The sequence below is a fragment of the Euphorbia lathyris genome, chromosome 1 (genome assembly GCF_963576675.1).
Source record: "Euphorbia lathyris chromosome 1, ddEupLath1.1, whole genome shotgun sequence".
In the NCBI taxonomy this organism is placed as follows: domain Eukaryota; kingdom Viridiplantae; phylum Streptophyta; class Magnoliopsida; order Malpighiales; family Euphorbiaceae; genus Euphorbia; species Euphorbia lathyris.
The window spans coordinates 18,150,512-18,165,698 of NC_088910.1; the positions used below are offsets into that span (position 1 = coordinate 18,150,512).

The 15,187-nt window shown below is 38.8% G+C and overlaps 1 non-coding gene across 1 annotated transcript; it reads right to left on the reverse strand.

Moving 5' to 3' along the window:
- Nucleotides 1-2,796: 2,796 nt before the first annotated feature.
- Nucleotides 2,797-2,903, reverse strand: LOC136216206 (small nucleolar RNA R71). The gene has a single exon (XR_010683197.1). It is a non-coding gene; the product is annotated as a small nucleolar RNA R71 (small nucleolar RNA).
- Between the last annotated feature and the right edge of the window lie 12,284 nt (nucleotides 2,904-15,187).

The following is a 15,187-nucleotide window of genomic DNA, read 5'->3' on the forward strand; positions in this document are numbered from 1 at the left end:
TTTTTAAAGGCCTAATACATAAATAACCCCCTGAACTTGTCCAAATGTTGCAACTGCCCCCCTCAATTTTCAATTGTAACAACTTACCCTTTAAACTTGTTCAATTGTAAAACATAACCCCAAATTGGAAATTTTTTTATCTCATACTTGAAGCAACAGTAAAAGTGTTTCCCCGGATTCGTATCACACCAAAGATCTGATTATCACACTCCACGAACGTTGCAGATTTTGCATTTCACGTGTCTCTTCAATTGCAGTCCATGTCAGCAATTTGGTTATATTTTACAATTGGACAAGTTTAAGGGATAAATTGTTACAACTAGACAAGTTCGAGGGGTAAGTTGTTACAATTGAAAGTTGGAGGGGGCAGTTGCAACATTAGGACAAGTTCAGGGGGTTATTTGTGTATTAAGCCTTTTTTAAATATTATCATCTATAGTTTTATAAATTTTATTTTTGTAAACGCGTCTTGTGTCGCTCAAGCACGCACCATGTGCTGAGGCTCTCCTTGCGTTTAAGTGCACTGTGTGCCTTTAATAACTATGCGGCTTGAAACTAATGATCTCCAGCTGACTCATCAATATGTTCTATGGGTAGTGGTGGATGGAAAACCACTTTATGAAGTTTGTTCCTCTCACGGTATAAAAAAAAGAGTGACGAGTAATGTTGCCGCCCGTTTGCATAGTAAAATCGAGTCATCATTTGGTCCATTTTGTTGTCTTTATTATCACTTTAGTGTCAATTTGTGTTAGAATTCACTTTAATTCACAATTTCACACACCGTCACGTAATTTTAATTTAATTCACGAGTTTTTAATTAATTTTTACACCATCACACACCCTCACGAGATTGACAATTTACCCAAGTGAGTTACAGGACAAGAACGAGGGAACGTGACGAGAAAAGGCAACAAAATGGTGGTTTTTGGACAGTCAGGACCTAATGCAACAGATTCGCAATAAAAAAGCGTTGCATTAGGCTGAGGAGAAGATGCTGAATTCTGCTCAGAGGCAGGTCTCGGCGAGACGTATCCATGTCTCGGCGCGACCTCCTGAAATTGGCCTAAAAAGGCCAATTTCAGGGGCAGGTCACGGCGAGACACTCCCCTGTCTCGGCGAGACCTGCCACAACCCGCAACTTGCACCGGGCGGCTCCTCCTTTCAATGCAAGCCCATATCCTTCAACCATTTGACTTCTCAAGACCATTAAATGTATTATTTCAGTAATTTGGAGGCTTTCAATCATCAAAATCAGAATTCTACCTTGATTGGAGCAAGATTTGGCCTATAAATAGAAGAGATTTGAAGAAGAAAGCTACACCTTTTTACACATTTGATATACATTGTAGCCAAGCTTTGGGCAATTGTTTTTCCTTTAGTTTGTTTTTCAATAGTTTCTAAGTTCAAACTTTGTTTCTTTTCATTTCCATTCAAGTTTGTAAGTTGATTTTAAGCTTTTAGTAAGAATTTCTTCATCTTTTTTTTGTTCCATCTTTTATTTTCACTAAGTTTCACCTTGTTTCATTTTGTCTCAATTCATTTCAAGTATTACTTCCCCAATGACCAAGCACTAATTCTTCCCAACTAGGGATGAGGGGAATCTTGCTAATGTTTTGAGTCAAGCTAGAAGTCGATTAGATAAACACCCGGAAAGAATTCGATTTAAAAGAACTAAGAACGTAAGCTTAATCTATATTTTAGTTAATCGCTTTTTACTCACCATAGTAACAAGAGGTTAACGGAAAACTACATTCTTAGACTCGACAGCAAATTCGATGTGGTTTCTAGCATTAATTTGCTAGGATTTCTCATTGAACTTAACGCTTTCTTGTCGTATTTAAGTAACCATTGGCCCGGTTGAGTGAATATGAGTGAAGAAATAGAACGAGGTGGTCTAAGATCTTAGCACCGAGTTTCTTTTAGAAATCACCATCTTTAGAAACACGAATTTCTCTTCGGTGTCTTATTTCAATCGATTTTATTGATTCAAACTTAGGAAGTGAACCCGATTCCCTAGTGTTTTACTCCATTGCTTTAATAACAAAACATTTTCGTAGCTATAAACAAACCAAACCTCTTTTATTCAATCGTTTAGACTTCATAAACCTGTGGATAGTTAATGATTGTGCGGAATCCCTGTGGGATCGATCTTTATACGTAAGTATACTATATTACTTGGTACAATAGAGTGCACTTGCTCTTAAAAGCACGTATACATTTTATACGCATCAAGTTTTTGGCGCCGTTGCCGGGGATTCTAGTTGCAACATTAGCGACAATCAGGTTTGACGTTCTAGACACTTTTTCATTTTTTTTATGCTAACGCGGAGCTAATCTTGGCCTGTTTTAGTTTTTGATCCAGAAATAGAGCGTACATACCGAAGGAATCGACGTGAAGGAAGAAACGTCATCATGGAAGAGAATGGAGAAAGTACAATCATGGACATGCTAACTCCGAATCGCCTTGTGGTTACATCTAGTATTATAGAACCGACCATAGCCGCACATAACTTCGAAATCAAACCGGCTATGATCCAACTTATTCAAAATGTCGGGCAATTCGGAGGAGATGCTAGAGAAGACCCGAATGCTCATCTTAGCAAATTTATTAAGCATTGTTCTTTGTTCCGTACTAATGCCGTTACAAGTGATGCTGTTAAACTGAAATTGTTTTCTTTTTCTCTCAAGGAAGATGCTATTGACTGGTTGGAATCTTTGGATGCCGGATCCATCACAACTTGGGACGATTTAGTAAAAAAGTTTCTTGCTAAATACTTCCCTCCGTCCAAAATAGCCATGTACAAGAATGATATCAACGCCTTCCGTCAAAAGGAGAGAGAAATCTTGTACGATGCATGGGAGCGTTACCGTCGGTTGTTCAAGAAATTCCCACATCACGGCTTCGAAAAGTGGGAATAAGTAAATATCTTTTATATTGGTTTATCTTCGAATAATTGTGCCACTATTGATGCAGCCGCAGGTGGAAGCTTGTTCCGCAAGAGCCTGGATGATGCTTATGCACTCATCCAAGAACTAGCCGAGCGGAGTTCCCATTGGCCGAACGAACGGTTCTCCGAGGTAAGGGCAGGTATGTATATGTGTGATGCATCACCTCAATCATCTCCTAACCTTGATGAGCTAAATAAGAAAATGGATTTATTGATGGCTAACTTGAGTATGCATAACCAACCCGGAAATCAATTCATGGGTGAAACGGCAAATTTTGTCGGTAATTCTTATCGAAAAAACAATCCATACTCAAATTCCTACAATAATGGGTGGGGGAATCACCCAAATTTTTCATGGAGCAATAACCAAAATACTCTAAATCCGCATGCTCCTAATTATTCTAGACCCCCACTCGGATTTAACCCGCAAGAGAAAAGAGAAAATGACCTGTTAGACACCATTGTAAAGACCCTTGGTAGGATTGAGAGTAGATTAAATGGCTTAGAAGAATGGCGTCGACATCAAGACACATTCACTAGGGGTTTGGAAAAAAACATTAATCAAGTTGCAAAAACCTCCACTGAACGCCCTAGGGGGTCCTTACCCAGTGATATCGAGACCAACTCTCGGGAACATGTCAATGCCATTACACTCCGGAATGGTAAAGAGACATCTCAACCATCCGCCTCCAAGGACAAAGGTATAGTACAACCCGAGGTAAGCACATCCGACTCTCCACCTAAACTTTTTGCGGATCCCCTTGTGCAACCTTATAAAGCAAAAATTCCATTTCCACAAAGGTTGCATAAGGAGAAACAAGAAAATCAATTTTCTAAGTTATTGGATATCTTTAAAAAAAACTACACATTAACATTCTGTTCGCGGAAGCTTTGGAAAATATGCACGTATATGCCAAGTTTTTAAAAGATATTTTGTCTAAGAAAAGAAAATTGGGAGAAAATGAAACCATGAAATTGACCGAAAACTGTTCATCCATTTTATTAAGAAAATTACCACAGAAGCTAAAAGACCCGGGAAATTTCTCCATCCCGTGTTCGATCGGTAGTCTAACCTTTGAAAGAGCTTTATGTGATCTTGGTGCAAGAATCAATCTAATGCCACTAAGCATCTTTCAAAGGCTAGGCTTAGGCGAACCTAAACCCACAAATGTCTCGCTTCAACTCGTCGACCGATCCTTGGCATTTCCAAAGGGGATAGTTGAAGATGTTCTTGTTAAGGTAGATAAGTTTATCTTTCCAGTAGATTTCATTGTGCTAGATATGGAAGAAGATGCACAAGTACCGATCATCCTCGGTCGATCATTCCTAGCCACTGGTAGAACTTTAATTGATGTTGAGCAAGGTAAACTCATTTTACATCTTCAAGATGAGGAAGTTACATTCAATGTTTTTGACTCAATGAAATATCCTATCTCCTATGATTATTGCAATTTCATTGATGTTACTTCTACAAATGATCACAGGTTGAGGCAATTGAATGAACTCGAGGAGTTCCAGCTAACCGCTTATGAAAATGCCAAAATCTACAAAGAACGAACCAAGAAATGGCATGACAAGCATATCCTTCGAAGGACGTTTCAGATTAGGGACAAAGTTCTTTTGTACAAATCACGAATGTGGCTCTTTCTAGGGAAGTTAAAGAATAAGTGGTGTGGTCCATTCATTGTTACCAACGTCTTTCCATCGGGCGTCATTGAAATCAAGAAAGAAGGAGGTGATCCATTTAAGCTGAATGGACAACGAATCAAGCACTTCAAGGAGGGCGTCTTAAATCCCAAAACAATCATGGTAAAACTCCTAGATCCGCCTACACCCGGATCTCAGTCATCTAAGTAAGTATAAATGGTACGTCTAGATACGAGACGTTAAAATGTAAGCGCTAATGGGAGGCACCCCACTCTGGTCTAAGATGATATTCTCGGTATTTTATCTTGATTTCGGGTCGTTTTTAATCCATTTTTCACATCAAACTCACCAACATCCACCCATACTTTCACATATATCTATATTTTTAGCTATTTAGTTTCTTTTATCTTCAATTTGGTTTTCTTTTGACCTCCCCAACTAAGATGGTATTTCCTATATTTTCCTCTTTTTACTCCTGTTTTGCGCTTTTTGGAATTTCGCTTAAACTTAGTAGGGAGGGGGGTAAAAGATAGGAAATGGAGGAAACAATAAAGCAAAATGTGTGTAGTTGTTGGGTTTATTGTTTGTGTTTATTGTAGTTTGTGATTGTTTTACTTTCAATCTTCAATGTTTTGGCAACACAACCCAAACTAAATAGCTCGAGTATGTTCAAAAGTATCAATTGAGTCCCGAAACAAACTCTAAAACCAAGTTTCGAATAACATTAACTTGTGATAGGATAAACCTTCATTTGACAACTCTAAAATTCTAAAATTGAATTGTCGAGTCATGAATAAAAACTTGAATAGCTCTTTTTGAATATATACTCATTTTTAGACATTTACCTATAGTTGAAGCACTTGAACTTGTAGCACACAAACGAACCCATGGAAAGATAATTTGAGGCACGAGTATATTAAAAAGCTCGATATTTTTTTTATGTGGGATCCACACTTGTTTTTAACTATAGGGCTTGCACCAAATACTAACCGAAACCACACGCACCGAATTAGGAATTTGATATGATTAAGGCCTTCTTTCATTTCGCCACCACACAAAACCATTAACCTACCCGAAGAAAATTTCCCTTGTTCACCCCGTTGAGCCTTACCCTTCTTTCGCCACCACAATACAAACCAATACCGTCACTCCCCAACCAAAATTCCCGGAATCTTTGAGTTTCTAACCAACTCCTTAAAGGTACTATGAATCCAAAAATAAAAGAGCACCCAAGAAAAACATATACATTCTTTAGCTCATACACATCAAACCCCCTTAATATAACTCTTATATGCCACAAACTCCAAGTTTATATGTGTTAGAAAAAGGGGGAGAAGAAGAAAATAAAGAAAAAGAAAAATAAATGAATTCAAGTACCCATGCACACCTCAATACATTAGAAACTCAATAAGATTCTTAAAACCACATTTCCATCACAATCACACCCGTCCTAAACCCTCATTATAACCCTTAATAAGTCCTTTTGATCAAATCCTAGTAAGGAAGCATAGTGGTAGAGGTTGGATGACCGTGCAAGCCCGCGGTAGTTATTACTTGTGTCGGGAAGTTGAGAGAAAACACCTTACCCTAAACACTTGAGCGTAAAGAGCGAATCCCTTGTGAGGTGTTTTAACGACTTCATTATGCATCGACTATTGGAAAAATGTCTCACTAATGGCCAAAGTATAAATTCAAAAATCATTGAGTTGTTTAAGATGTTTATCCTGATTCGGATGGTTTGAAATTAGGATCTTCCATGTTGTTAATTGAAATAAATCATGTCTCTTTGTTAATCTATTTGAATAATTGGTCTTCTAGCTTTGTTTTCGGATTTAATTTGCTCGAGGACAAGCAAAAGCTTAAAGTTTGGGGATGTTGTTGCCGCCCGTTTGCATAGTAAAATCGAGTCATAATTTGATCCATTTTGTTGTCTTTATTATCACTTTAGTGTCAATTTGTGTTAGAATTCACTTTAATTCACAATTTCACACACCGTCACGTAATTTTAATTTAATTCACGAGTTTTTAATTAATTTTTACACCATCATACACCCTCACGAGATTGACAATTTATCCAAGTGAGTTACAGGATAAGAACGAGGGAACGTGACGAGAAAATGCAACAAAATGGTGGTTTTTGGACAGTCAGGGCCTAATGCAACAGATTCGCAAAAGAAAGCGTTGCATTTGGCTGAGGAGAAGATGTTGAATTCTGCTCAGAGGTAGGTCTCGGCGAGACGTATCCATGTCTCGGCGAGACCTCCTGAAATTGGTCTAAAAATGCCAATTTCAGGGGCAGGTCTCGGCGAGACACTCCCTTGTCTTGGCGAGACCTGCCACAACCCGCAACTTGCACCGGGCGGCTCCTCTTTTCAATGCAAGCCCATATCCTTCAACCATTTCACTTCGCAAGACCATTAAATGTCTTATTTCAGTAATTTGGAGGCTTTCAATCATCAAAATCAGAATTCTACCTTGATTGGAGCAAGATTTGGCCTATAAATAGATGAGATTTGAAGAAGAAAGCTACACCTTTTTACACATTTGATATACATTGTAGCCAAGCTTTGGGCAATTGTTTTTCCTTTAGTTTGTTTTTCAATAGTTTCTAAGTTCAAACTTTGTTTCTATTTCATTTCCATTCAAGTTTGTAAGTTGATTTTAAGCTTTTAGTAAGAATTTCTTCATCTTTTTTTGTTCCATCTTTTATTTTCACTAAGTTTCACCTTGTTTCATTTTGTCTCAATTCATTTCAAGTATTACTTCCCCAATGACCAAGCACTAATTCTTCCCAACTAGGGATGCGGGGAATCTTGCTAATGTTTTGAGTCAAGCTAGAAGTCGATTAGATAAACACCCGGAAAGAATTCGATTTAAAAGAACTAAGAACTTAAGCTTAATCTATATTTTAGTTAATCACTTTTTACTCGCCATAGTAACAAGAGGTTAACGGAAAACTACATTCTTAGACACGACAGCAAATCGATGTGGTTTCTAGCATTAATTTGCTAGAATTTCTCATTGAACTTAACGCTTTCTTGTCGTATTTAAGTAACCATTGGCCCGGTTGAGTGAATATAAGTGAAGAAATAGAACGAGGTGGTCTAAGATCTTAGCACCGAGTTTCTTTTAGAAATCACCATCTTTAGAAACACGAATTTCTCTTCGGTGTCTTATTTCAATCGATTTCATTGATTCAAACTTAGGAAGTGAACCCGATTCCCTAGTGTTTTACTCCATTGCTTTAATAACAAAACATTTTCGTAGCTATAAACAAACCAAACCTCTTTTATTCAATCGTTTAGACTTCATAAACCTGTGGATAGTTAATGATTGTGCGGAATCCCTGTGGGATCGATCTTTATACATAAGTATACTGTATTACTTGGTACGATAGAGTGCACTTGCTCTTAAAAGCACGTATACATTTTATACGCATCAAGTAATAAGCATTAACTAACTTAAACCACTCAACACATATACTTATCTAATTTGGAACCATAAATCCAAATCTATATATACACCACAATTTAGTCTTTGAGCATTATTTTTTTTTTGTCATTTTCCTATCAATAAATGCATCAACCTTCCTTATCACGTGAACACGCATAATCTGTCTTTATATTTAAAATAATATAATTAAGTTTATTAATTTTAACAAATGAAACCTATCTCAAATCCTAGTTTTGTCATTTGGCATTTTAATTCAGAAAATTACTACCAATTACAAAAGAAAAGTGATTGTTTCCCTCTCAATATAAATACATATCATTACCATGAACTCAGACATAGATTTATAGGGATAAATAGATTTTCTCACTAAAAATAGGGATAAATAGACTTGTAGGGGATTCTCTTAGGATTTTCATATAATCCTGGTTTTGCCATTTGGCATTTTAATTCAGAAAGTTATGAAATGTGGATATAAGTTAACACAAATCATATACAATATTTATTTTTATTTTAGTATTTTTTAGGTTATACTGTTCCTTCTCGTGCGACATTAAAATCAATAGTTAATTATAATTAAAGATTTTGACATGTCACATGTTCTCTTATAATATGTATTTATATATGATTCGGTGATGAATAAATGGACTATTTATAAAGTTTCCTTATTTCTAAATAAGTCGATCTGGGATTTATAGGTAGAGTAGGTTTGGTTTTAATTGAAGTCCGTGTATCTTTTCATCGTATTTTTTTAACGTATCAAAAGTTCAATTCGGCCAGCGTATGTAATGATAGATTAAAACGAATTTTTCGATATCATACGTTTTGAGAAAAAATATTTTCGCGTGTTTCGCATTTATTATAAACTAGCCTTTAACGGAGTGTATACGAATTTGATAATTTGTAAATAAATTAAATATTATCATTTAAAAAAAGTATTCAATATATAAGTAGACATAATATATTTGTATACTGTTAATGAACTAAATTGAGGAAGAATTATATCGAATGAAATAAAAATATGAATTATTTACCAATACAAATATAAAAATATGATTGAATTTATAAGTTGTATCCCTATTCAATTTTTAAACTATTTTTAAAAATCATAATTAAATTCAATAATATAAGTGCACTCTATTTTACTAAAAAAGGTTCAAGTATATGTTTTGTTTTACAATTATATACGTTAATGTTTTAGGTCTTCCTTCTTCTTTTTTGTTGGAAGAATAACTTCAATTAGTATTGACATACAATCACTTTAACATAATCCATCTATTTAAGTATAAAACTGGATACTAAAGTTGCTTATGTGTAAAATTTATAGAGCTTATATACTTATGTGTAATTTTTATATATTATTATTAGGAAGATTATTACTTTTTTAAAACAAAACTGATAATCATTCCTTAAACCGAATCAACAACAATAGTTTCCTGCAACCAAGCCGGGGAAGAAAAAGAAACGAACTCGCTAGCATTGGACATGGCATGTCGTGCAACAACATGAGCACCCCTGTTCACTAGGCGTGGGGAAAAAGACACTTTATAATCGTGTCGACTACTTAACAAAACCTTACAATCCTGAATAATTGACCCATAAACAGACAAGTCTGGATCAACAGATTTGACACTATTAACCACAATCAACGAGTCACTTTCAAACAAAACATTAATACAATTAAGAAAGGCACACCATTGCAATGCATCTCGCAGAGCTAACGCTTCAGCTTCCCTAATGTGATCGATAATTGGGACTAGGCGACTTCGACAAGCCATGAATAACCCATCGGAGGATCGAAGTAGAGCTCCCACCCCACACCGAGACTCGGCTTTAAAAGTAGCCGCATCACAATTGCATTTGACAAATCCCAAAGGGGGGCGAGACCAACTAATATTTCGTACCTGTGTTGTTGCCGCCCCGGTCGGTTACCTGTGGTGATGTGGAGCAGTGTCTGCAGTTGCGTTTAGCGCTGGCCTTAACTGGTGGTTGCTGTTTGCGACGGCAGTAGTGGCAGTAGACGGTAGGCGCTGCGCAGCAGGGCAGACAAGGGCCGCGGAACTCATCCGAGCCGCTAGGGATGGGCGATTTTGAGCGGTGACAGCATCGATGTGATCCATTGAGGACGTGGAGAGGCGGCGGACAGCAATTAGAGAGTTCTTCAATTGAGCCTGACGTCACCCCGCAAGGTAGTTATTCGCAAGGGAGATCGTCGTTTCTGGTAGTTGGACTTTGCTCTCCCACACTATCTAATTCCTTTGGTTCCAAATCACCCAAAGCGTCATTGCCACCTTGGTTATGGTGGCTTGATCATTGGACAGCAGTACCTGCAAAATAGAACCCATTAGATAATCAGGTTGGAATACATCCATATCCGTATTGATCCCGGATAGGCTCCAACATTCATGTGCGTATAGACAATCCACAAAGAGGTGATGATCATGCTCAGTATCCGAATGACAGAAGGGACACTGTGTTGGGATTAACAGTCCCCTCCCTGTCAATCTATGTCTAGTAGCCACACAACCCGAGGCTAGCTTCCATATAAACATTCTAACTTTTGGAGGAACATGCATCTTCCAAATCCTGCTCCACCCATCATCCTGAAACATACCACCATAATCATCACAAAGTGCTCTATAACCCGATTTGCTTGTGTACATACCATTTTTGGTAAAATTCCATATTGGTCCATCTTCTACCTCTCTAATCGGGAGCAACATCTTACACACAATTCTGGCATCTGCCTCAGTCAACAACTCATCAACCTTCCCTCTATCCCAGATCTTCCTACCTTGAATAAGCAGGTCAGCCACTTTTGTCTCATCCTGCTACATAACGGCATCTCCCTGAACCATAAATGGTGCAACAGTGTTAACCCATGGGTCTTTCCATACATATATCGACTTGTCATCCCCAATTCTCCAATGCACTCCCAGCCTTAACACCTCAATGGCTCTCTAAACACTCCCCCACACAAAACTAGGATTATTGCCCAATTTGGAGGAAAGAAATGGGTCTTTAGGGAAATATTTAGCTTTGAACATTATACCCACTAAAGTATTTGGAGTGACCATCAACTTCCAAGCCTGTTTGCCTAATAAGGCAAGATTGAATTTTTGGAGGTTCCTAAAACCCAATCCTCCCTCTCTCTTATCCCTGCAGAGCCTGTCCCAACTCTGTCAATGGATCGATCTCCTACCTCCCGGTTTCATACCCACCAAAAGGAATTCATTATCTTCTCTAGATCTAGACAAAGGGATTTGGGGAGTTTAAAGACACTCATGCAAAAAGTTGGCAGAGCCTGTGCAACAGCCTTAATTAACACTTCCTTACCCGTGGCAGATAAAAATCTAAAAGTCCACGCACTCAACCTCTTTCTAAGTCTATCTTTGAGGAAACTAAAGATCGCCACTTTGGATTTCCCAATTAGTGAAGGGAGACCCAAATAGCGTCCCGTGTCCAGAGGATGAAAGACCTGAACAGAAGTACATACTGTTGAAACACCTTTCCATAAGATTTTGATTTGACAAAATCATCCATGATTAAGAGGCAATTAAATTTAAATGCTTTGATTTAATTGTACTAATGTGTTTTTTCAAAATTGAGTGCAAAAATATATATATAAAGTTAGACAGGTCAAAAGTCAGCACAAGCCAAAAGCTGAGTTGAATGGAACTCAGCATGAAAGAATAGAAGCTGAGTGAAGTGGAACTTAGAATCAGAAGCTTCCTTCGAAGTTGCCAGAACGAAGCTGACTAAATTAGAAGAGTCCTTCAGAATTATACAAACATAACGAAGATGACTAAGAAGGAACTGGATAAGTCGTGCTGAGTAACTTCTAAACTCTTTCTCTCAATATATATATATATATATATATATATATATATATATATATATATATATGCATGTGTTGCTTGTTGTATTTACTCAGTTTATAAATTGTTAAAACTGAAACTGAGTGAATCTGAGTGCTAAGTTGGAAGCTGACCTTTCAAGTGTCAATTCTCAACTCTCACGTCAAGCAGTCTTAGTCAGTATAGAACTAAAACTGTCTGACTAATCAATCGCCCGTGCTGACCAACACGCTGAGTTATCAAACTCTCAAAATAACATTAAGTCAGCATAATTAACAACCGAAAAAGTTACATTAGTTCCTAACCCCCCCTTGGAACTAATTACTAGGGACCAACACACACCTCATTACGCATCTCCAGGCCAACATTCGGACTAAAGAAAATCCCAGATTTCTGTAGGTTGATAGCCTAGCCAGATGTTGCCTCATACTCAGATAGGATCATCCCCACTTTGTTACACTCATCCATAGAAGCCCTGAAAAACAGAAAGCTATCATCTGCAAAGAACAAGTGTGTAATTGTTGGCGCACCCCTAGCGATGAGGCACCAATGGAGGGAACCCTCATCTGCCGCCCTTGAGATTAGTTTAGATAAGACTTCAGCACACAGCATAAATAAGTATGGCGATAAAGGATCACCCTGTCTCAGACCCCTACTAGGTGAAATTGGTCCCACAAATGATCCATTGATCGCCACAAAGTACTCCACAGTAGAAATGCACAACATGATCCAATCAATCCAAAGCCCAGGGAAGCCTAATTTTAGCATAACAAGTCTCAGGAAAGTCCAATCAACCCTATCATAGGCCTTGCTAATATCCAATTTTAAAGCCACCTCACCAATTCTACCCCTGTTCTTTCTCTTCATAAAGTGTAATGACTCAAAAGCCACCATAATGCTGTCAGAGATAGACCTGCCAGGGACAAAAGCAGATTGAGACTCAGATACCAAAAAAGGTAATACAAGCTTGAGCCTATTAGCCAGGACCTTGGCAATCAATTTTTAAAGCACATTGCACAGGGAGATAGGGCGAAAATTCTTCACACACTCAGGCCTATCAATTTTGGGGATAAGAACAATTATTGTGTCATTTAAGTGCGGGGGAAATTCCTTTCGATCCAAATAGCCCTTACATGCATTAACAATCTTAGGGCCAATGAGGTCCCAAAAGTGTTGGAAGAATCCCGGATTTAACCCATCAGGGCCAGGGGATTTATCCGGATGCATTTGGAACATGGCAGTCTTAAATTCTTCATAAGTAAATGGAGAGCACAAGTCAGCCTGCATTTCAGGAGTAACCAGAGGGACAAGGGTATTCACAACATCATAACAAGGGCTAATCGAGCCAGCAAACAGATCAGAGAAATAGGCTTTGGCAATGGCCCCCATGTCAGATACACCTTCCACTACTAGACCGTTCGCATCCTTAAGGTGACGAATAATGTTCCTCTGCTTTCTAGATTTGACACAGGCATGGAAAAACTTAGTATTTTGGTCCCCCTCCTGTAGCCAGAAGTTCTTAGCCCTTTGTTGCCAGTGTATAGCTTCAGACTCAAGAAGGGAGTTCAACTCACTTTTGACCTGAAGTAATCTGTCCACATCCGCCGGAACACTGCTATCCACAAGACTATCCAACTTCCTCTTACATCCCTCAATTTTCTTTCTAAACATCATGCGATACTTCTTTCCCCATTTTTCTATACTGCTAGCACAGGCTGCCAGCTTTGCAGCAAGGTTATGACAGCTACTACTTAACCAGCAAGTCCTCACCAGAACCTTGAACTCAGGGTCTGAAAGCCACTCTTGTTCAAAGCAAAAATGACTACGCCTCACATTACTAACTGGGGTATCAAACATTAATAAGATTGGTGCATGGTCAGAATAAGCTGAGACCAGGGTTCGAAGCCGATGATTTGGGAATCTTTCCACCCAAGCACTAGTGACCATAGCCCTATCCAACCTCTCCCTGACCCACAGTCTAGTACCCCGGCTCCTCTCCCACGTAAATTGACTACCCTATGTTGGTAGATCGATCAGCAAATTCTCTTCCACTGTCTCCTGGAACATGCGCATCAACCCTTGAGGGTATCCTGGACCCCCCACCTTCTCTGAATCAGAAAGAATACAATTAAAGTCCCCCATCACCAATAAAGGAAGGATCGAACAGGAACACAATTGAGTCAAGAGACTCCAAGACCATATGTGATTGGCTCGGTTAGAATGACCATAGAAGCCTACCAGCCACCAATCCCCCTTTTCAGCGTCATACATCTGAACTTCAATATGGTGATCGGAGAAAGAAACCACCGAAGCCATATCAGACTTCCTCCAAAATAGGGCAAGTCCCCCACTCCTACCTTTACAATCAATTGCAAAAGATCCTTCAAAACCGAACTTCCTCTTCAGATTATCAATGCAAGATAGTAACCAGAGTTTCAATCAAAAAAACCATATCCGGCTTGCTTGTCTTAACAAGCTCACCAAACGACCGAACTGCCCGGGCGTTCCCTAACCCCCGACAGTTCCAGCTTAGACAATTCATAATCCTCGGCGGGCCTGCTCCGCAGACTGCGCCGTTTTTATGTCATTAGAAGAAAAAGAATATACTTGGCTCGTAGAAACTGTCCCCTTCAGAATATTAAGAGTCTGATCAGACCCGTTCCCCTGTAACTTATTCACAATAGCCTGAACAGAAATCGAATCCGGGCCTGCACGCCTGCGCTTACGATCCTCTGCCAGTTCAAGTCCCTCATCATCACTGTCCACAGCCATATTCACTATCTCCCCCTCCTGTACAGACTGTATACTTAGGCTCCCTTTCCCTCCATCCAATTTACCCTTCAGCTTCTCCCTCGGCTGTCCCACAGGGACATTCTCCTTCCCTCCTTCCTTACCCCCACTCGGCTGCCCCACTTTTAGAGCTTTAACTGTGTTCTCCATTGTAGACCCACTACCAGGATTGAAGGTAATAGCCTGACTACCCAGCTCTCTCAGCCACTTCACACTCAACACATCCCCGCCCCTGCGCACAAGGGCCTTCAACCAGTCCCCCCACTCCCTAGTAATCTCCTCAGGCTTCAAAGTAAAAATCTTATCACAAAATCTATCAGTATGCCCCAACAGACCGCATATATAGCAGAACGATCCCAATCTCTCATATTTGAAGGATATATAAGCCCATTCCTCCTTTCCTTTTCTGATTTTTTTCATTCTTTTCAACGGTTTCATCACGTCAATTGAGACTCTTAGCCTCATAAATTGTCTACGTAATCCGGTGTTATTATT